This window comes from Oncorhynchus gorbuscha, linkage group LG01 (assembly GCF_021184085.1).
Source record: "Oncorhynchus gorbuscha isolate QuinsamMale2020 ecotype Even-year linkage group LG01, OgorEven_v1.0, whole genome shotgun sequence".
NCBI lineage: Eukaryota > Metazoa > Chordata > Actinopteri > Salmoniformes > Salmonidae > Oncorhynchus > Oncorhynchus gorbuscha.
In genome coordinates, this window is record NC_060173.1 from 3,246,569 (window position 1) to 3,270,366 (window position 23,798).

At 45.2% G+C, this 23,798-nt stretch overlaps 1 pseudogene; it reads right to left on the reverse strand.

Annotated features, from left to right (window-relative positions):
* The window catches only part of LOC124031728, an 83,582-nt pseudogene extending 59,992 nt beyond the window's left edge, over positions 1–23,590 (reverse strand).
* Positions 23,591–23,798: the final 208 nt, after the last annotated feature.

Sequence of the window (23,798 nt, forward strand, 5' to 3'; positions counted from 1 at the left end):
AATGTCTTTGAAAGACTTCAGATAGATAGTATTTGAACCCAGACCTAGTACTCACAGAGACATGTCTATGCTTGTACCAACCAGCCAGTCAGGCAGACTAATGGAATGAATTATACATCTGGGAGGGTGTGTGTGTGTGTGTGTGTGTGTGTGTGTGTGTGTGTGTGTGTGTGTGTGTGTGTGTGTGTGTGTGTGTGTGTGTGTGTGTGTGTGTGTGTGTGTGTGTGTGTGTGTGTGTGTGTGTGTGTGTGTGTGTGTGTGTGTGTGTGTGTGTGTTGCTAAGTGAGAGAAGTCTGGGTATGATTGAAGCTGAGGGCTTCTTGATACTCTAGTGAGTTAATGCATCACACACACACATACTGCACACACACACATACTGTACACACACACACACACACACACACACACACACACACACACACACACACACACACACACACACACACACACACACACACACACACACACACACACACACACACACACATACTGTACACACACACAAACATACTGTACACACACACAAACATACTGTACACACACACACACATACTGTACACACACACACTCAGTCATCAGGAGGTATTTGACTGTTGAAAGATACAATCGTCTAGGCATGGTTAATGATGCTTTATCCTTCCCACGTGTTAGCAGATAGGTGTGTAGAAGAAGGAGAAGAGGTGAAGAGGGGAAACCAGCCGGATCCCTCATCAACTTATCTTTGCACCAACAGTCAAGTTAGTACTCAATCACAACATCAGCTAAAATGAAGCCCCCTTGGTCTTCTGCCCTCTGAACAACTGAAGCGCTCTTCATTACCGTAGACTAGATTACATTTTCAGTTCTGATTAATGTGTAACTCCATGTATCTGCTATTTGTGTTTCCAGCTAAGACCTGCCATATGGTCCCTGATTTAAGAGGTGATGACCACTCCACCACCAGTGTCAACTCTCCTCCTGACATGAACTGAAGCCATGTACCGTGCGCCCTCATCCATTGAAGCATTGAATGCTTCCTCTTCAAGCACTGTGAGTAGCCCAGCCAATGTTATTTCATTACTGTGTAAACAGTCAGAGATAATTCACTAAAACACAATCACATTATTACACATCAATGAGACTCCCTGCTTGGACTAAATCATTCATTCATAGCTGTGTTGTCTAACTGTGCCGGGTATTGTTTTTGTTTTTTTGTGTTTCCAGTGAAATCCTGTCCTGACCTCAGCGGAAGATTTGAGCTCTTCAGCAATACCCTCCAGCCACGATGAGCCTGTCATGTCCTGAAGTCAAGCCTTCATCACTATAGCCTGAGTACCGTGGATGGTTTACATCACTATAGCTTGAGTACCGTTGATGGTTTACATCACTATAGCCTGAGTACCGTGGATGGTTTACATCACTATAGCCTGAGTACCGTGGATGGTTTACATCACTATAGCCTGAGTACCGTGGATGGTTTACATCACTATAGCCTGAGTACCGTGGATGGTTTACATCACTATAGCCTGAGTACCGTGCTTCACTTCAACAGCTGATGAACATAGAAATACAATAACCTGCATTCCAAAAGTCAACCTATTCCCTATATAGTACACTACTTTAGACCAGAGCCCTGTAGAACCCTATTCCCTATATAGTGCACTACCCTATTCCCTATATAGTGTACTACTTTAGACCAGAACCCTATAGAACCATATTCCCTATATAGTACACTACTTTAGACCAGAGCCCTGTAGAACCCTATTCCCTATATAGTACACTACTTTAGACCAGAGCCCTGTAGAACCCTATTCCCTATATAGTGCACTACCCTATTCCCTATATAGTGTACTACTTTAGACCAGAACCCTATAGAACCATATTCCCTATATAGTACACTACTTTAGACCAGAGCCCTGTAGAACCCTATTCCCTATATTGTACACTACTTTAGACCAGAGCCCTGTAGAACCCTATTCCCTATATAGTGCACTACCCTATTCCCTATATAGTGTACTACTTTAGACCAGAACCCTATAGAACCATATTCCCTATATAGTACACTACTTTAGATCAGAGCCCTGTAGAACCCTATTCCCTATATAGTACACTACTTTAGACCAGAGCCCTGTAGTACCCTATTCCCTATATAGTGCAATACCCTATTCCCTATATAGTGTACTACTTTAGACCAGAACCCTATAGAACCATATTCCCTATATAGTACACTACTTTAGACCAGAGCACTGTAGAACCCTATTCCCTATTTAGTACACTAATTTAGACCAGAGCCCTGTAGAACCCTATTCCCTATATAGTGCACTACCCTATTCCCTATATAGTGTACTACTTTAGACCAGAACCCTATAGAACCATATTCCCTATATAGTACACTACTTTAGACCAGAGCCCTGTAGAACCCTATTCCCTATATAGTGCACTACCCTATTCCCTATATAGTGTACTACTTTAGACCAGAACCCTATAGAACCATATTCCCTATATAGTACACTACTTTAGACCAGAGCCCTGTAGAACCCTATTCCCTATATAGTGCACTACTTTAGACCAGAGCCCTGTAGAACCCTATTCCCTATATAGTGCACTACCCTATTCCCTATTATAGTGTACTACTTTAGACCAGAACCCTATAGAACCCTATTCCCTATATAGTACACTAATTTAGACCAGAGCCGGGTAGAACCATATTCCCTATATAGTACACTACTTTAGACCAGAGTCCTGTAGAACCCTATTCCCTAATAGTACACTACTTCAGACCAGATTTGACTGGAATGGTCCACCATCAGAACTGAAACAAATCAATGCGTCTCCCCAACAATTGTCAAAGATATCAGTCACCCCCCCCCAAGAGACAAAGTACCATGTCATTCCTGAAACAGTCAACCACACACTTCGTCTGAAAGAAATTAGAAGCAAACCATTAAAAACCTTTTGTTGACAAACATGTCACTCTGTGAAAGTGAACCCCTTTGGATCTGTACTGTTGTTCAAAGGCTGTTTCAATTTAAAGTGGACCCTGTTTCTGAACAGTGTACTGGGTACAGCATAACCTGTAACACTATCCGTCCAATGAGATCAAGGCTCCTTTCATCAGTCGCTTTCACTGTAGCAGACTTCAGTTACATCCAAAATGGCAAACTATTCCCTATATATTGCACTCCTTTTCACCAGGGCTCTGTTCAAAAGTAGTGCACTATATGGGGAATAGGGTGCTACAGTATTTGGGACAAGCCCTCATTCCCTGTGATGTCCTCCTGCCTCTCTGCCACAGCCACAGAGGCTCAGTGCTAACCCATATAGTTTATCAGCTCGTAGACACATACAACCCCCTACGGATTTATTTGGGCAGTGAAGCTAAAACGTTTAATTTGGCATTTTGGATTTTTATATGAACCGACTGACTGCACAGAATGTCATCTTTTATCCGAGGGTATTTTCATACATATCTGTTTCAGCGTTTACAATTATACATAGTCCTCCCCCCAACATCTCATTCCAAAATAATGGGCATTATTATGGAGTTGGTCCTCCCCTCGCCTCCACTCTTCTGGGAAGGCTTCCCGCTATATGTAGGAACATTGCTGCTATAACAGCCTCCACTCTTCTGGGAAGGCTTTCCACTAGATGTAGGAACATTGCTGCTATAACAGCCTCCACTCTTCTGGGAAGGCTTTCCACTAGATGTTGGAACATTGCTGCTATAATAGCCTCCACTCTTCTGGGAAGGCTTTCCACTAGATGTAGGAACATTGCTGCTATAACAACCTCCACTCTTCTGGGAAGGCTTTCCACTAGATGTTGGAACATTGCTGCTATAACAGCCTCCACTCTTCTGGGAAGGCATTGTGGTAGGTTTCGTTCTCCTGGCATCCGCCAAACCCAGATTCGTCCGTCGGACTAACAGATGGTGAAGCGTGATTCATCACAACAGAGAACATGTTTCCACTGCTTCAGAGTCCAATGGCGGCGAGCTTTATACCACTCCAGCCGACGCTTGGCATTGCGCATGTTGATCTTAGGCGTGTGTGCGGCTGCATGGCCATGGAAACACATTTCACAAACAGTTCTTGTGCTGACGTTGCTTTCCAGAGGTAGTTTGGAACTCTGTAGAAAGTGTTGCAACCGAGGACAGACGATTTTTACACGTTACTCGCTTCGGCACTCGGCAGTCCCGTTCTGTGAGCTTGTGTGGCCTACCACTTCGTGGCTGAGCCGTTGTTGCTCCTAGACGTTTCCACTTCACACTACCAGCACTTACAGTTGAACTGGGGGCAGCTCTAGCAGGACAGAAATTTGACGAACTGACTTGTTGGAAAGGTGGCATCCTATGATGGTGCCACTTTGAAAGTCACTGAGCTCTTCCGTATGGGCCATTCTACTGCTAATGTTTGTCAATGGAGATTGCATGTCTGTGGGCTCGATTTGTAGACACCTGTCACTTGTTTTGTCCACTATAGTGACAATCAGGGTTGATCAGGGTTGTTTTGTCCACTATGGTGACGATCAGGGTTGATCAGGGTTGTTTTGTCCTCTATAGTGATGATCAGGGTTGTTTTGTCCTCTATAGTGACGATCAGGGTTGATCAGGGTTGTTTTGTCCTCTATAGTGACGATCAGGGTTGTTTTGTCCTCTATAGTGACGATCAGGGTTGATCAGGGTTGTTTTGTCCTCTAATAGTGACGATCAGGGTTGATCAGGGTTGTTTTGTCCTCTATAGTGACGATCAGGGATGATCAGGGTTGTTTTGTCCTCTATAGTGATGATCAGGGTTGTTTTGTCCTCTATAGTGACGATCAGGGTTGATCAGGGTTGTTTTGTCCTCTATAGTGACGATCAGCGTTGTTTTGTCCTCTATAGTGACGATCAGGGTTGATCAGGGTTGTTTTGTCCACTATGGTGACGATCAGGGTTGATCAGCGTTGTTTTGTCTCTATAGTGACGATCAGGGTTGATCAGGGTTGTTTTGTCCTCTATGGTGACGATCAGGGTTGTTTTGTCCACTATAGTGATGATCAGGGTCGATCAGGGTTGTTTTGTCCTCTATGGTGACGATCAGGGTTGATCAGGGTTGTTTTGTCCTCTATAGTGACGATCAGGGTTGTTTTGTCCTCTATAGTGACGATCAGGGTTGATCAGGGTTGTTTTGTCCTCTATAGTGATGATCAGGGTTGATCAGGGTTGTTTTGTCCTCTATAGTGACGATCAGGGTTGATCAGGGTTGTTTTGTCCTCTATAGTGACGATCAGGGTTGATCAGGGTTGTTTTGTCCACTATGGTGACGATCAGGGTTGATCAGGGTTGTTTTGTCCTCTATAGTGATGATCAGGGTTGTTTTGTCCTCTATAGTGACGATCAGGGTTGATCAGGGTTGTTTTGTCCTCTATAGTGACGATCAGGGTTGTTTTGTCCTCTATAGTGACGATCATGGTTGATCAGGGTTGTTTTGTCCTCTAATAGTGACGATCAGGGTTGATCAGGGTTGTTTTGTCCTCTATAGTGACGATCAGGGATGATCAGGGTTGTTTTGTCCTCTATAGTGATGATCAGGGTTGTTTTGTCCTCTATAGTGACGATCAGGGTTGATCAGGGTTGTTTTGTCCTCTATAGTGACGATCAGCGTTGTTTTGTCCTCTATAGTGACGATCAGGGTTGATCAGGGTTGTTTTGTCAACTATGGTGACGATCAGGGTTGATCAGCGTTGTTTTGTCTCTATAGTGACGATCAGGGTTGATCAGGGTTGTTTTGTCCTCTATGGTGATGATCAGGGTTGTTTTGTCCACTATAGTGACGATCAGGGTCGATCAGGGTTGTTTTGTCCTCTATGGTGACGATCAGGGTTGATCAGGGTTGTTTTGTCCTCTATAGTGACGATCAGGGTTGTTTTGTCCTCTATAGTGACGATCAGGGTTGATCAGGGTTGTTTTGTCCTCTATAGTGATGATCAGGGTTGATCAGGGTTGTTTTGTCCTCTATAGTGACGATCAGGGTTGATCAGGGTTGTTTTGTCCTCTATAGTGATGATCAGGGTTGATCAGGGTTGTTTTGTCCTCTATAGTGACGATCAGGGTTGATCAGGGTTGTTTTGTCCTCTATAGTGACGATCAGGGTTGTTTTGTCTCTATAGTGACGATCAGGGTTGATCAGGGTTGTTTTGTCCTCTATAGTGACGATCAGGGTTGATCAGGGTTGTTTTGTCCTCTATAGTGACGATCAGGGTTGTTTTGTCTCTATAGTGACGATCAGGGTTGATCAGGGTTGTTTTGTCCTCTATAGTGACGATCAGGGTTGTTTTGTCTCTATAGTGACGATCAGGGTTGATCAGGGTTGTTTTGTCCTCTATAGTGACGATCAGGGTTGATCAGGGTTGTTTTGTCCTCTATAGTGATGATCAGGGTTGTTTTGTCCTCTATAGTGACGATCAGGGTTGTTTTGTCCTCTATAGTGACGATCAGGGTTGATCAGGGTTGTTTTGTCCTCTATAGTGATGATCAGGGTTGTTTTGTCCACTATGGTGACAATCAGGGTTGATCAGGGTTGTTTTGTCCTCTATAGTGACGATCAGGGTTGTTTTGTCCTCTATAGTGATGATCAGGGTTGTTTTGTCCACTATGGTGACAATCAGGGTTGATCAGGGTTGTTTTGTCCTCTATAGTGACGATCAGGGTTGATCAGGGTTGTTTTGTCCTCTATAGTGACGATCAGGGTTGATCAGGGTTGTTTTGTCCTCTATAGTGACGATCAGGGTTGTTTTGTCCTCTATAGTGACGATCAGGGTTGTTTTGTCCTCTATAGTGACGATCAGGGTTGTTTTGTCCTCTATAGTGACGATCAGGGTTGATCAGGGTTGTTTTGTCCTCTATAGTGACGATCAGGGTTGATCAGGGTTGTTTTGTCCTCTATAGTGACGATCAGGGTTGTTTTGTCCACTATAGTGACGATCAGGGTTGTTTTGTCCACTATAGTGACGATCAGGGTTGATCAGGGTTGTTTTGTCCTCTATGGTGACGATCAGGGTTGTTTTGTCCTCTATAGTGACGATCAGGGTTGATCAGGGTTGTTTTGTCCTCTATAGTGACGATCAGGGTTGTTTTGTCCTCTATAGTGACGATCAGGGTTGATCAGGGTTGTTTTGTCCTCTAATAGTGACGATCAGGGTTGATCAGGGTTGTTTTGTCCTCTATAGTGACGATCAGGGATGATCAGGGTTGTTTTGTCCTCTATAGTGATGATCAGGGTTGTTTTGTCCTCTATAGTGACGATCAGGGTTGATCAGGGTTGTTTTGTCCTCTATAGTGACGATCAGCGTTGTTTTGTCCTCTATAGTGACGATCAGGGTTGATCAGGGTTGTTTTGTCCACTATGGTGACGATCAGGGTTGATCAGCGTTGTTTTGTCTCTATAGTGACGATCAGGGTTGATCAGGGTTGTTTTGTCCTCTATGGTGACGATCAGGGTTGTTTTGTCCACTATAGTGACGATCAGGGTCGATCAGGGTTGTTTTGTCCTCTATGGTGACGATCAGGGTTGATCAGGGTTGTTTTGTCCTCTATAGTGACGATCAGGGTTGTTTTGTCCTCTATAGTGACGATCAGGGTTGATCAGGGCTGTTTTGTCCTCTATAGTGATGATCAGGGTTGATCGGGGTTGTTTTGTCCTCTATAGTGACGATCAGGGTTGTTTTGTCTCTATAGTGACGATCAGGGTTGATCAGGGTTGTTTTGTCCTCTATAGTGACGATCAGGGTTGATCAGGGTTGTTTTGTCCTCTATAGTGACGATCAGGGTTGTTTTGTCCACTATGGTGACAATCAGGGTTGATCAGGGTTGTTTTGTCCTCTATAGTGACGATCAGGGTTGTTTTGTCCTCTATAGTGATGATCAGGGTTGTTTTGTCCACTATGGTGACAATCAGGGTTGATCAGGGTTGTTTTGTCCTCTATAGTGACGATCAGGGTTGATCAGGGTTGTTTTGTCCTCTATAGTGACGATCAGGGTTGTTTTGTCCTCTATAGTGATGATCAGGGTTGTTTTGTCCTCTATAGTGACGATCAGGGTTGTTTTGTCCTCTATAGTGACGATCAGGGTTGATCAGGGTTGTTTTGTCCTCTATAGTGACGATCAGGGTTGATCAGGGTTGTTTTGTCCTCTATAGTGACGATCAGGGTTGTTTTGTCCTCTATAGTGACGATCAGGGTTGATCAGGGTTGTTTTGTCCTCTATAGTGATGATCAGGGTTGATCAGGGTTGTTTTGTCCTCTATAGTGACGATCAGGGTTGATCAGGGTTGTTTTGTCCTCTATAGTGACGATCAGGGTTGATCAGGGTTGTTTTGTCCTCTATAGTGACGATCAGGGTTGATCAGGGTTGTTTTGTCCTCTATAGTGACGATCAGGGTTGTTTTGTCTCTATAGTGACGATCAGGGTTGATCAGGGTTGTTTTGTCCTCTATAGTGACGATCAGGGTTGATCAGGGTTGTTTTGTCCTCTATAGTGACGATCAGGGTTGTTTTGTCTCTATAGTGACGATCAGGGTTGATCAGGGTTGTTTTGTCCTCTATAGTGACGATCAGGGTTGTTTTGTCTCTATAGTGACGATCAGGGTTGATCAGGGTTGTTTTGTCCTCTATAGTGACGATCAGGGTTGATCAGGGTTGTTTTGTCCTCTATAGTGATGATCAGGGTTGTTTTGTCCTCTATAGTGACGATCAGGGTTGTTTTGTCCTCTATAGTGACGATCAGGGTTGATCAGGGTTGTTTTGTCCTCTATAGTGATGATCAGGGTTGTTTTGTCCACTATGGTGACAATCAGGGTTGATCAGGGTTGTTTTGTCCTCTATAGTGACGATCAGGGTTGTTTTGTCCTCTATAGTGATGATCAGGGTTGTTTTGTCCACTATGGTGACAATCAGGGTTGATCAGGGTTGTTTTGTCCTCTATAGTGACGATCAGGGTTGATCAGGGTTGTTTTGTCCTCTATAGTGACGATCAGGGTTGATCAGGGTTGTTTTGTCCTCTATAGTGACGATCAGGGTTGTTTTGTCCTCTATAGTGACGATCAGGTTGTTTTGTCCTCTATAGTGACGATCAGGGTTGTTTTGTCCTCTATAGTGACGATCAGGGTTGATCAGGGTTGTTTTGTCCTCTATAGTGACGATCAGGGTTGATCAGGGTTGTTTTGTCCTCTATAGTGACGATCAGGGTTGTTTTGTCCACTATAGTGACGATCAGGGTTGTTTTGTCCACTATAGTGACGATCAGGGTTGATCAGGGTTGTTTTGTCCTCTATGGTGACGATCAGGGTTGTTTTGTCCTCTATAGTGACGATCAGGGTTGATCAGGGTTGTTTTGTCCTCTATAGTGACGATCAGGGTTGTTTTGTCCTCTATAGTGACGATCAGGGTTGATCAGGGTTGTTTTGTCCTCTAATAGTGACGATCAGGGTTGATCAGGGTTGTTTTGTCCTCTATAGTGACGATCAGGGATGATCAGGGTTGTTTTGTCCTCTATAGTGATGATCAGGGTTGTTTTGTCCTCTATAGTGACGATCAGGGTTGATCAGGGTTGTTTTGTCCTCTATAGTGACGATCAGCGTTGTTTTGTCCTCTATAGTGACGATCAGGGTTGATCAGGGTTGTTTTGTCCACTATGGTGACGATCAGGGTTGATCAGCGTTGTTTTGTCTCTATAGTGACGATCAGGGTTGATCAGGGTTGTTTTGTCCTCTATGGTGACGATCAGGGTTGTTTTGTCCACTATAGTGACGATCAGGGTCGATCAGGGTTGTTTTGTCCTCTATGGTGACGATCAGGGTTGATCAGGGTTGTTTTGTCCTCTATAGTGACGATCAGGGTTGTTTTGTCCTCTATAGTGACGATCAGGGTTGATCAGGGCTGTTTTGTCCTCTATAGTGATGATCAGGGTTGATCAGGGTTGTTTTGTCCTCTATAGTGACGATCAGGGTTGTTTTGTCCACTATGGTGACAATCAGGGTTGATCAGGGTTGTTTTGTCCTCTATAGTGACGATCAGGGTTGTTTTGTCCTCTATAGTGACGATCAGGGTTGTTTTGTCCTCTATAGTGATGATCAGGGTTGTTTTGTCCTCTATAGTGACGATCAGGGTTGTTTTGTCCTCTATAGTGACGATCAGGGTTGATCAGGGTTGTTTTGTCCTCTATAGTGACGATCAGGGTTGATCAGGGTTGTTTTGTCCTCTATAGTGACGATCAGGGTTGTTTTGTCCACTATAGTGACGATCAGGGTTGTTTTGTCCACTATAGTGACGATCAGGGTTGATCAGGGTTGTTTTGTCCTCTATGGTGACGATCAGGGTTGATCAGGGTTGTTTTGTCCTCTATGGTGACGATCAGGGTTGTTTTGTCCACTATAGTGACGATCAGGGTTGATCAGGGTTGTTTTGTCCTCTATAGTGACGATCAGGGTTGATCAGGGTTGTTTTGTCCTCTATAGTGACGATCAGGGTTGATCAGGGTTGTTTTGTCCTCTATAGTGACGATCAGGATTGTTTTGTCCTCTATGGTGACGATCAGGGTTGATCAGGGTTGTTTTGTCCTCTATAGTGACGATCAGGGTTGTTTTGTCCTCTATAGTGACGATCAGGGTTGTTTTGTCCACTATAGTGACGATCAGGGTTGTTTTGTCCTCTATAGTGACGATCAGGGTTGTTTTGTCCTCTATAGTGACGATCAGGGTTGATCAGGGTTGTTTTGTCCTCTATAGTGACGATCAGGGTTGTTTTGTCCTCTATAGTGACGATCAGGGTTGTTTTGTCCTCTATAGTGACGATCAGGGTTGATCAGGGTTGTTTTGTCCTCTATAGTGATGATCAGGGTTGATCAGGGTTGTTTTGTCCTCTATAGTGACGATCAGGGTTGATCAGGGTTGTTTTGTCCTCTATAGTGACGATCAGGGTTGATCAGGGTTGTTTTGTCCTCTATAGTGACGATCAGGGTTGATCAGGGTTGTTTTGTCCTCTATAGTGACGATCAGGGTTGATCAGGGTTGTTTTGTCCTCTATAGTGACGATCAGGGTTGTTTTGTCCTCTATAGTGATGATCAGGGTTGTTTTGTCCTCTATAGTGACGATCAGGGTTGATCAGGGTTGTTTTGTCCTCTAATAGTGACGATCAGGGTTGTTTTGTCCACTATAGTGACGATCAGGGTTGTTTTGTCTCTATAGTGACGATCAGGGTTGATCAGGGTTGTTTTGTCCTCTATAGTGACGATCAGGGTTGTTTTGTCCACTATAGTGACGATCAGGGTTGTTTTGTCTCTATAGTGACGATCAGGGTTGTTTTGTCCTCTATAGTGACGATCAGGGTTGTTTTGTCCTCTATAGTGACGATCAGGGTTGTTTTGTCCTCTATAGTGACGATCAGGGTTGTTTTGTCCTCTATAGTGACGATCAGGGTTGTTTTGTCCACTATAGTGACGATCAGGGTTGTTTTGTCTCTATAGTGACGATCAGGGTTGTTTTGTCCTCTATAGTGACGATCAGGGTTGTTTTGTCCTCTATAGTGACGATCAGGGTTGTTTTGTCCACTATAGTGACGATCAGGGTTGTTTTGTCCTCTATAGTGACGATCAGGGTTGTTTTGTCCTCTATAGTGACGATCAGGGTTGATCAGGGTTGTTTTGTCCTCTATAGTGACGATCAGGGTTGTTTTGTCCTCTATAGTGACGATCAGGGTTGTTTTGTCCTCTATAGTGACGATCAGGGTTGATCAGGGTTGTTTTGTCCTCTATAGTGATGATCAGGGTTGATCAGGGTTGTTTTGTCCTCTATAGTGACGATCAGGGTTGATCAGGGTTGTTTTGTCCTCTATAGTGACGATCAGGGTTGATCAGGGTTGTTTTGTCCTCTATAGTGACGATCAGGGTTGATCAGGGTTGTTTTGTCCTCTATAGTGACGATCAGGGTTGATCAGGGTTGTTTTGTCCTCTATAGTGACGATCAGGGTTGTTTTGTCCTCTATAGTGATGATCAGGGTTGTTTTGTCCTCTATAGTGACGATCAGGGTTGATCAGGGTTGTTTTGTCCTCTAATAGTGACGATCAGGGTTGTTTTGTCCACTATAGTGACGATCAGGGTTGTTTTGTCTCTATAGTGACGATCAGGGTTGATCAGGGTTGTTTTGTCCTCTATAGTGACGATCAGGGTTGTTTTGTCCACTATAGTGACGATCAGGGTTGTTTTGTCTCTATAGTGACGATCAGGGTTGTTTTGTCCTCTATAGTGACGATCAGGGTTGTTTTGTCCTCTATAGTGACGATCAGGGTTGTTTTGTCCTCTATAGTGACGATCAGGGTTGTTTTGTCCTCTATAGTGACGATCAGGGTTGTTTTGTCCTCTATAGTGACGATCAAGGTTGTTTTGTCCTCTATAGTGACGATCAGGGTTGATCAGGGTTGTTTTGTCCTCTATAGTGACGATCAGGGTTGATCAGGGTTGTTTTGTCCTATATAGTGAAGATCACGGTTGATCAGGGTTGTTTTGTCCTCTATAGTGACGATCAGGGTTGTTTTGTCCTCTATGGTGACGATCAGGGTTGTTTTTTCCCATAGAAGTAGAAACACTCGATAATGACTAGATTATATTTCTTAGTTGTTGCCCTGTTTGGCTAATCCTAGTTGATGTTCACTATGACTTAACGTAGTTGTCGCGAATATTACCGAAGGTGACTCCCCTTCTTGTTCGGGTGGCGCTCGGCGGTCGTCGTCGCCGGTCTACTAGCTATCGCCGATCCGTTGTTCTGTGTTCGTTTAGTTTTGTCTAATTGGTAGCACCTGTTTCTAGTTTGGTTGTTAGGATAGGGTATATATAGTCTGTTTAGCCCGCTTCTGTTTCGTGCGGGCTTGTTCGTCTGTTTTGTTGGTTGAGTGTATTTTGTTGTATTTTGGGTTACACGCTGTCCGGTTATATTTCTGTTCATTTGTGTTTTCACTTTGTACATGTTGTGTTTCGGGACATTAAAGCGTGTTGTTTTTCCCACATCTTTGCTCTCTGCGCCTGACTCCACACCTCTTCACTCATAATTGTGACACTAGTTAAATAAAGGTTAAATAGAAAAAGTAATGAGTGACAACAGAGCCGGTGATATGGGTTTGTTCCACTGTCACGTGTGGTCCTTCTGTAGCTCAGTTGGTAGAGCATGGCGCTTGTAACGCCAGGGTAGTGGGTTCGATCCCCGGGACCACCCATACGTAGAATGTATGCACACATGACTGTAAGTCGCTTTGGATAAAATCGTCTGCTAAATGGCATATATTATTAATTATTATTATTGTGTCCACTGCGAATACTACAGTCTGTAATTAACACTTGGAATAATTAAATCACATGCCGTGCTTCAAGCTCTGTCAAACCTTGCTCTACTTCATTACAATGTGAAACTGAATCACATCTGAATCGGAATCAAACCTGAATCAAACAGAAATCTGAATCTGAACCACTGTCACGCCTTGGTCATTGTATCTTGTGTTTTTGTTATATGTTTGGGTAGGCCAGGGTGTGACGTGGGTTTATATGTTGTTTTTCGTATTGGGGTTTGTAGTATTTGGGATCGCGGCTGATTAGGGGTGTTGTATAGGCTTGGCTGCCTGAGGCGATTCTCAATCAGAGTCAGGTGATTCTCGTTGTCTCTGATTGGGAACCGTATTTAGGTAGCCTGGGTATCGCTTTGGATTTTGTGGGTGATTGTTCTTGTCTCTGTGTAGTTTCAACAGATAGGCTGTAATTAGGTTTCACGTTCCGTTTGTTGTTTTGTTTTGTTTAGTTATTTCATGTATCGCTTTTTTCCTTCATTAAAGAACATGAGTAACAACCACGCTGCATTTCGGTCCGACTCTCTTTCTACAAACGAAGAATGCCGTTACAACCACACAGAATTCTGAATCTGAATCTAGCTGAATACTGCCTATAATTAACAGTGATTTAGTCCTAGTCAATTACATTCTGTTCTCCATAAATAAAGCTCTGTCAAACTTCACTGCTGAGTGTCATGTTTTGTCTTATATTGTCTTGTCATTTTGCTTTCCCTTCTGTTCGTTTTCCCCCTGCTGGTCTTATTAGGTTCGTTCCCTTTTTTCTCTCTCTCTTCTCTCTATCGTTCCGTTCCCGCTCCCAGCTGTTCCTATTCCCCTAATCAATCATCTAATCTTTTCACACCTGTTCCGTATCTTGCCCTCTGATTAGAGTCCCTATTTCTCCCCTTGTCTTCCGTTTCTGTCCTGTCGGATCCTTGTATATTGTTCGCCGTGCTGTGTCTTGTTTCCCTCAGATGCTGCGTGTGAGCAGGTGTCTGAGTCTGCTACGGTCGGTGCCTTCCCGAGGCAACCTACAGTTTATGGTCGAGTCTCCAGTCTGTCCTCGTCACTACGAGTGGAATTAGTTTTTTATGTTTTGTTTTCTGCTCTGATTTGTCTAGGAGTATTGCCTATTTCCTTTACTGGAATAAAGACTCTGTTTTCGCCAAGTCGCTTTTGGGTCCTCATTCACCTGCATAACAGAAGGATCCGACCAAGAATGGACCCAGCGACTATGGATTCTCTCTACTCTACTCTCGAGTTCCAGGGAGCGATGCTCGGCAGACACGAGCAGGAATTGTCTGCTGCTCGGCATGCCGTTGAGACCCTGGCCGCTCAGGTCTCCGACCTCTCAGGACAGTATCAGAGTCTTCGTCTCGTGCCACCAGCTACTTCCGGGTATTCCGAGCCTCCGGAACCTAGGGTTAATAACCCACCATGTTATTCTGGGCAGCCCACTGAGTGCCGCTCCTTTCTCACCCAGTGTGATATAGTGTTCTCTCTCCAACCCAACACATACTCAAGAGAGAGAGCTCGGATTGCCTACGTCATATCACTCCTTACTGGTCGGGCTCGGCAGTGGGGCACAGCTATCTGGGAGGCAAGCGCTGAGTGCACTAACGATTATCTGAACTTTAAAGAGGAGATGATAAGGGTTTTTGATCGTTCAGTTTTTGGGAAAGAAGCTTCCTGGTCCCTGTCTTCCCTATGTAAAGGTAATCGATCCATAACGGATTACTCTATAGAGTTTCGCACTCTTGCTGCCTCCAGTAACTGGAACGAGCAGGCGTTGCTCGCTCGTTTTCTGGAGGGACTCCACGCTAAGGTTAAGGATGAGATTCTCTCTCGGGAGGTTCCATCCAGCGTGGATTCTTTGATTGAACTCGCTATTCGCATTGAACTCGACGGGTAGACCTTCGTCACCGAGCTCAGAATGTAGAAGAGTAAGCTCGCGTTAACTGTGTCTCCCCTCTCTCCGACACTACCATCTTTCCCCACTGACTCTGGTGTTGAGCCCATGCAGCTGGGGGGTATTCGCATTTCGACTAAGGAGAGGGAACGGAGAATCACCAACCGCCTCTGTCTCTATTGCGGTTCCGCTGGTCATTTTGTCATTTCATGTCCAGTTAAGGGCCAGAGCTCATCAGTAAGCGGAGGGCGACTGATAAGCGCTACTAGACGGTCCTCTCCGTCAAGTACCTGTACTACCTTACCGGTCCATCTACGCTGGACCGGATCGGCAGCTTCCTGCAGTGCATTAATAGACTCTGGGGCGGAGGGCTGTTTTATGGACGAAGCCTGGGCTCGGGAACATGACATTCCTCTCAGACAGTTAGGGAGCCCACGGTCATGTTCGCCTTGGATGGTAGTCCTCTCCCCAGTATATTATGTGAAACACTACCTTTAACCCTCACTGTATCTGGTAACCATAGTGAGACCATTTCTTTTTGATTTTTTGTTCACCTTTTACACCTGTTGTTTTGGGTCATCCCTGGCTAGTGTGTCATAATCCTTCTTTTGATTGGTCTAGTAATTCTATCCTTTCCTGGAACGTTTCTTGTCATGTGAAGTGTTTAATGTCTGATATCCCTCCTGTTTCTTCTGTCCCCTCTTCTCAGGAGGAACCTGGTGATTTGACAGGAGTGCCGGAGGAATATCATGGTCGGCGCACGGTCTTCAGTCGGTCCAGAACCAACTCCCTTCCTCCTCACCGGTCGTATGATTGTTGTTCTGATCTCCTCAAGAAGCGTTTTGCATCCGCTCCTATCTTTGTTGCACCTGACGTCACTAAACAGTTTATTGTCGAGGTTGACGCGTCGGGGGGGGGCGTGGGAGCCATTCTGTTCCAGTGCTCCGATACTGACGATGGGGTCCACCCTTGCGCGTATTTTTCTCATCGCCTGTCACCGTCGGAACGTAACTATGATGTGGCTAACCGTGAACTGCTCGCCATCCGTTTAGCCCTAGGCAAATGGCGACAGTGGTTGGAGGGGGCGACCGTTCCTTTTGTCGTTTGGACTGACCAAAGGAACCTTGAGTACATCCGTTCTGCCAAACGACTGAATGCGCGTCATGCTCGTTGGGCGTTGTTTTTCGCTCGTTTCGAGTTCGTTATTTCTTATTGCCCGGGTACTAAGAACACCAAGCCTCATGCTTTATCCCGTCTCTTCAGTTCTTCTGTGGCTTCTACTGTTCCCGAGGGGATCCTTCCTGTTGGGCGTGTTGTCGGGTTGACTGTCTGGGGAATTGAGAAACAGGTTAAGCAAGTACTCACGCACACTGCGTCGCGGCGCGCTTGTCCTAGTAACCTTCTTTTCGTTCCTGTTTCTACTCGTCTGGCTGTTCTTCAGTGGGCTCACTCTGCCAAGTTAGCTGGCCATCCCGGCGTTCGAGGTACTCTTGCTTCTATTCGCCAGCGCTTTTGGTGGCCTACTCAGGAGCGTGACACGCGCCGTTTCGTGGCTGCGTGTTCGGACTGCGCGCAGAATAAGTCTGGTAATTTTTTTTCTGCTTCTGCTCCTGGTCTTGCTGGGTCCCAGTCTGTTCCCTGCCACCGCATCTCTCCTGTTCTTGTTCCTGCCCTTGCTGTGTCTCAGTCTGTCCCTAGTTGTTACTCTCCTGGCCTGTTTGGTCCTGTATGCTCTAAAGCTTTCAGTTCTCTACCCGTGTCTCATTTTTTTTTTTTTAGAGTAGTACCCTAGTTTCCCTTTTTATCGTTTTCCGTTACGGTCCTGAGGAGAGGAGTTGGGTTCTTTCTCGGGACGTGCTGGACCGTTTGTGATCTATGATTTCCTCCGTTGCCGCCAGTGTTCCTCCTCGAGAGCGCCAGGAGGCGCTCGGTGAGTGGGGGGGTACTGTCATGTTTTGTCTTATATTGTCTTGTCATTTTGCTTTCCCTTCTGTTCGTTTTCCCCCTGCTGGTCTTATTAGGTTCGTTCCCTTTTTTCTCTCTCTCTTCTCTCTATCGTTCCGTTCCCGCTCCCAGCTGTTCCTATTCCCCTAATCAATCATCTAATCTTTTCACACCTGTTCCGTATCTTGCCCTCTGATTAGAGTCCCTATTTCTCCCCTTGTCTTCCGTTTCTGTCCTGTCGGATCCTTGTATATTGTTCGCCGTGCTGTGTCTTGTTTCCCTCAGATGCTGCGTGTGAGCAGGTGTCTGAGTCTGCTACGGTCGGTGCCTTCCCGAGGCAACCTACAGTTTATGGTCGAGTCTCCAGTCTGTCCTCGTCACTACGAGTGGAATTCGTTTTTTATGTTTTGTTTTCTGCTCTGATTTGTCTAGGAGTATTGCCTATTTCCTTTACTGGAATAAAGACTCTGTTTTCGCCAAGTCGCTTTTGGGTCCTCATTCACCTGCATAACACTGAGGTCCTGTCTTGCTCACACTGAAATGTATGGCTTATTGGCTTTCACAATTAAATATATAGCTTTCACGGAAATATGTGGCTCTCACACTGAAATGCAAGGCAGCTCTGAATGGTTTCCGGTGGTAGGGATTTTAGACAACGGTCCGAGTTTAAGAGTTATGTGAAACTCATTTTTAAAAATAAAACAAAACCTTGAGGACGAGATGCTACACATTTGAGAAGTCGGCTACTTTCACTCTGTTTAAATAATAATCAACACTCACCAATCAACTTGTCGTCCGTGTCTACCACACAACAAGAGCCAGTTATAACAAGAGCCAGTAGTGATAAACAATCAATTAACAACTCCAATCTGAACGGCTACTCAATTAATAATCAACTGTATTTCTGATCTCAGCGGTGTTGTGTAGTTCCGGACCTGTAAATTCTCGTACTTTTCTAGTGGGTGATAACATCAGAGTGTTAACTTCATGTTGATTGGCCGTGTGCCCACCTTATCCTGTAATTGTATCAATCGCCATGTCACACAGCTGCAGGAGCAGCACGACACACAGACTGCAGTATTTGGGTAGAGGGTTTCACCTGGCTGGTCTAAAGAGTGGGAAATATTAGATAATAGAAACCTTCTACTTGGAGCATTGTGATGCAGTTACAATACATGGTTAGACCCTTTATAATGTCTTATAATAATTTAATACTCATCCTGACTATACCAGCCATTTTCACTCAATTTAAAATGTTGATACTTTACAAGCCTTATTAAGAGTATTATATGATTTCATACAAACTTACAGCAAGTTATAATGCATTATAACAGCAGGCTTTACTTACAACAAGTTATAATGCATTATACCAGCAGGCTTTACTTACAACAAGTTATAATGCATTATAACAGCAGGCTTTACTTACAACAAGTTATAATGCATTATACCAGCAGGCTTTACTTACAGCAAGTTATAATGCATTATAACAGCAGGCTTTACTTACAACAAGTTATAATGCATTATACCAGCAGGCTTTACTTACAAGTAAATTCCCAATCTGGCCCTCAAACCATCACGGTCACCTAATAATCCCCAGTTTACAATTGGCTCAATAATCCCCCTCCTCTCCCCTGTAACTATTCCCCAGGTCGTTGCTGAAAATGAGAATGTGTTCTCAGTCAACTTACCTGGTAAAATAATGGATAATTAAAATAAAATAAAAAAATTATAATACTTCAAATAAAATGCTACCAAAATGTCTTAGGGTGCAAACTCGTTTCACTATCACCACCATGGAGGACCATAGGACCAGGCCAGATGGAAGCCTGCCCGTAGTCACAGGTCCAAGAACCTCATCTCTCCAACCGTGGAGCAGCAAACTGTGTACTATGTCAGTCTGGAGGTCTGCCATCAGATACTGCTGCTGGCGCTAAAGATCTGCTTTTACTCAACATGCTGACCTGACCTATTTAACCAACACTACCTGCCAATATCCACCCAGCCAGGTATTCTAATCAACACTAACTGCCAATATCCACCCAGCCAGGTATTCTAATCAACACTACCTGCCAATATCCACCCAGCCAGGCATTCTAATCAACACTAACTGCCAATATCCACCCAGCCAGGTATTCTAATCAACACTACCTGGCAATATCCACCCAGCCAGGTATTCTAATCAACACTACCTGCCAATATCCACCCAGCCAGGTATTCTAATCAACACTACCTGCCAATATCCACCCAGCTAGGTATTCTAATCAACCACCAGATCCACCCAGCCAGGTATTCTAATCAACACTAACTGCCAATATCCACCCAGCCAGGTATTCTAATCAACACTAACTGCCAATATCCACCCAGCCAGGTATTCTAATCAACACTACCTGCCAATATCCATCCAGCCAGTTATTCTAATCAACCACCAGATCCACCCAGCCAGGTATTCTAATCAACACTAACTGCCAATATCCACCCAGCCAGGTATTCTAATCAACACTAACTGCCAATATCCACCCAGCCAGGTATTCTAATCAACACTACCTGCCAATATCCATCCAGCCAGGTATTCTAATCAACCACCAGATCCACCCAGCCAGGTATTCTAATCAACACTAACTGCCAATATCCACCCAGCCAGGTATTCTAATCAACCACCAGATCCACCCAGCCAGGTATTCTAATCAACACTAACTGCCAATATCCACCCAGCCAGGTATTCTAATCAACACTACCTGCCAATATCCACCCAGCCAGGTATTCTAATCAACACTACCTGCCAATATCCACCCAGCCAGGTATTCTAATCAACACTACCTGCCAATATCCACCCAGCTAGGTATTCTAATCAACCACCAGATCCACCCAGCCAGGTATTCTAATCAACACTAACTGCCAATATCCACCCAGCCAGGTATTCTAATCAACACTAACTGCCAATATCCACCCAGCCAGGTATTCTAATCAACACTACCTGCCAATATCCATCCAGCCAGGTATTCTAATCAACCACCAGATCCACCCAGCCAGGTATTCTAATCAACACTACCTGCCAATATCCACCCAGCTAGGTATTCTAATCAACACTACCTGCCAATATCCACCCAGCTAGGTATTCTAATCAACACTACCTGCCAATATCCACCCAGCTAGGTATTCTAATCAACACTACCTGCCAATATCCACCCAGCCAGGTATTCTAATCAACACTACCTGCCAATATCCATCCAGCCAGGTATTCTAATCAACCACCAGATCCACCCAGCCAGGTATTCTAATCAACACTACCTGCCAATATCCACCCAGCTAGGTATTCTAATCAACATTACCTGCCAATATCCACCCAGCCAGGTATTCTAATCAACACTACCTGCCAATATCCATCCAGCCAGGTATTCTAATCAACCACCAGATCCACCCAGCCAGGTATTCTAATCAACACTACCTGCCAATATCCACCCAGCCAGGTATTCTAATCAACACTACCTGCCAATATCCACCCAGCTAGGTATTCTAATCAACACTACCTGCCAATATCCACCCAGCCAGGTATTCTAATAAACACTACCTGCCAATATCCACCCAGCTAGGTATTCTAATCAACACTACCTGCCAATATCCACCCAGCCAGGTATTCTAATCAACACTACCTGCCAATATCCACCCAGCCAGGTATTCTAATCAACACTACCTGCCAATATCCACCCAGCCAGGTATTCTAATCAACACTACCTGCCAATATCCACCCAGCCAGGTATTCTAATCAACACTACCTGCCAATATCCACCCAGCCAGGTATTCTAATCAACCACCAGGTCCACCCAGCTAGGTATTCTAATCAACACTAACTGCCAATATCCACCCAGCCAGGTATTCTAACCAACACTACCTGCCAATATCCACCCAGCCAGGTATTCTAACCAACCACCAGATCCACCCAGCCAGGTATTCTAACCAACACTACCTGCCAATATCCACCCAGCCAGGTATTCTAACCAACCACCAGATCCACCCAGCCAGGTATTCTAATCAACACTACCTGCCAATATCCACCCAGCCAGGTATTCTAACCAACACTACCTGCCAATATCCACCCAGCCAGGTATTCTAATCAACACTACCTGCCAATATCCACCCAGCCAGGTATTCTAATCAACCATCAGATCCATCCAGCCAGGTATTCTAAACAACACTACCTGCCAATATCAAACCCAGCCAGGTATTCTAATCAACACTAACTGCCAATGTCAAACCCAGCCAGGTATTCTAACCAACACTACCTGCCAATATCAAACCCAGCCAGGTATTCTAACCAACACTAACTGTCCACTTCCCAGGTATTCTCAAACTGCCAATCTCCCAGGTATTCTCAAACTGCCAACCTCCCAGGTATTCTAGTCTCATATCCATGAGTAGCCTGGTTGGTGCTGTCTTGCCAACTCCTATGGCCATTGTCACACTCACTAAGACAGCACAGACAGTTCTGTCCCCAGGCTAGTCCAAGAGGATTCATAGACCGTGTTTAACCAAACTAAATGCCAACATAAATACCAACATCCCAGGTAAGCTAACCTCATGTTCAGGAGGTTCTTGGTACAAAGCCATATAGCACCTTTTCACACTATTGTCACAAAACCTGAACCATAGGCACAGTGTGCTGTCTTTGATCTTTTCTTTTCTCATTGTCCTTTCCAGCACTGTTCCAAGAACCATGGTGGATGCTTAAACAGGCCAGTGCAGTACAGCTCAGCTTGACACGGTTTGGGTCGGCTTAGTAAGGAAAGGTTATAATACTCGTGGTTAGATTACACTGGTCTTTCTGTCTTTTTGTTGTTGACATCGTCTGTGTCCCTGATGGTTCCCTATTCAGTGTCCCATGGACCGCAATCTAAGGGTGAAAATAGGCTAGTAGTTAGGATCCATTGGTCAACATTTATTCCTTCCACCTGAATGTTACAGTAGCATTCTCCTGCTGTAGAGCTCCCTGATGAGTCCCTGGGGAGTAGACTAGCCTACCATCTCAAGGTCACTCTCACACAGACCCCCTCCACATCACATGACTGGAAGTCCTCTATCAATCACCATCTCTATAAATCTCTCATTCCTCATTAACCGCATATCTATCATTAGGCTTAAAATCAATTGGAAAGGAAAATAGACATTATGGACAGTAGAGAAATATCTCTCTTACTCACCCTTGCATATTTAGAAGAGTAGGGGTCTTCAAACAGAGCCCACATGCGTTTCTGCCAACGACCCCACAGCCCCCTCGCCTTTATGTCCGTAGAGTCCCCCTGCGCCAGTCTCCTCGTCATCTCATCTGCCTCATCACCAACCACATCCCCAGGGTCGGTCACGACCTCCGGGTCCTGATCGTCATTACTGGTTAAGTCGAGCAGGGCACCCCCGCCGAAACTATCGAGCGCTTCCTCCGCCTCCCGATGCTGGCTATAGGTCATCCAGCAGCAAGGCTCCACGTCCGTCTCATCGATGCCCCAGAATGCCAATTCCTCCTCATACAGTGGTCCGCAGACATCGGCAGGGCAATGCAGTTTACCGGTCCGGTAATAGTTAAGGATGTGGGCGAAAACGGCAGGATGGCGGTCGAAAAAAGAATTCCTCATGTTTGTCGTCCCAGTCGAAGTGACTAGGCGCGTCGGGTTCGGCCAGACAGGATAAGCGGGTGCCGGGCAGGGTACGTAGGGTACCGCGGTATGTCTGGTGCTTGGTCCCTCCCACGTTTATCACAATGCGATCCTTTTCGTCGCTCAAGCCCATTGCGTCCCTTAGGCATGTCTCCAATAAGTTCCCAGCATCACAACGGACGCTCTATGAGCACCGCGCGCCACCGCGGGAGGGGGGATAAAACGCGTGCAACACATGCACAACCGGGGTTACCAGGGGAGGAAGAGGGAAGAGATACGGCTAGGCTGCTGGTTGCAGGCTATATATATATCTTAAATAATACGTGCAGGCCTATAGGACTAATCAGCACATATTCCCAGTGATGATGCCGGATTCCCCAATGTTTCCACAACCCGTCATGAAAATCAACCCACAAGACCTACCGGAGGGAAAACATTTAAATCCAAAACGATAGCAAGTGTAGCCAATGGCATGCCATTAACAATGGATGGTGGTTTAAATCCAAAAGGTGGTGTTCATGCCTTCTAATCCGAATCCAGCACAAAGATTCTCTTCCTGTTGTGGTGGTTTTGGTAGAACCTGTTAATGATATTCATAGACAGCAAGGTGACTGCGGGTGTGGTGCTGAAAGGACAGCACCAGTCTCGCTCTCGCTCTCTCCTCCCTCGCTCTCTCTCTCTCTCTGTCTCTCTCTCTGTCTCTCTCTCTCTCTCTGTCTCTCTCTCTCTGTCTCTCTCTCTCTCTGTCTCTCTCTCCCTGTCTCTCTCTCTCTCTCTCTCTCTCTCTCTCTCTCTCTCTCTCTCTCTCTCTCTCTCTCTCTCTCTCTCTCTCTGTCTCTCTCTCTCTCTCTGTCTCTCTCTCCCTGTCTCTCTCTCTCTCTCTCTCTCGCTCTCTCCCCTTATCTCTCTCTCTCTCCCCTTCTCTCTCTCCCCCTCTCTCTCTCTCTCTCTCTCTCTCTCTCTCTCTCTCTC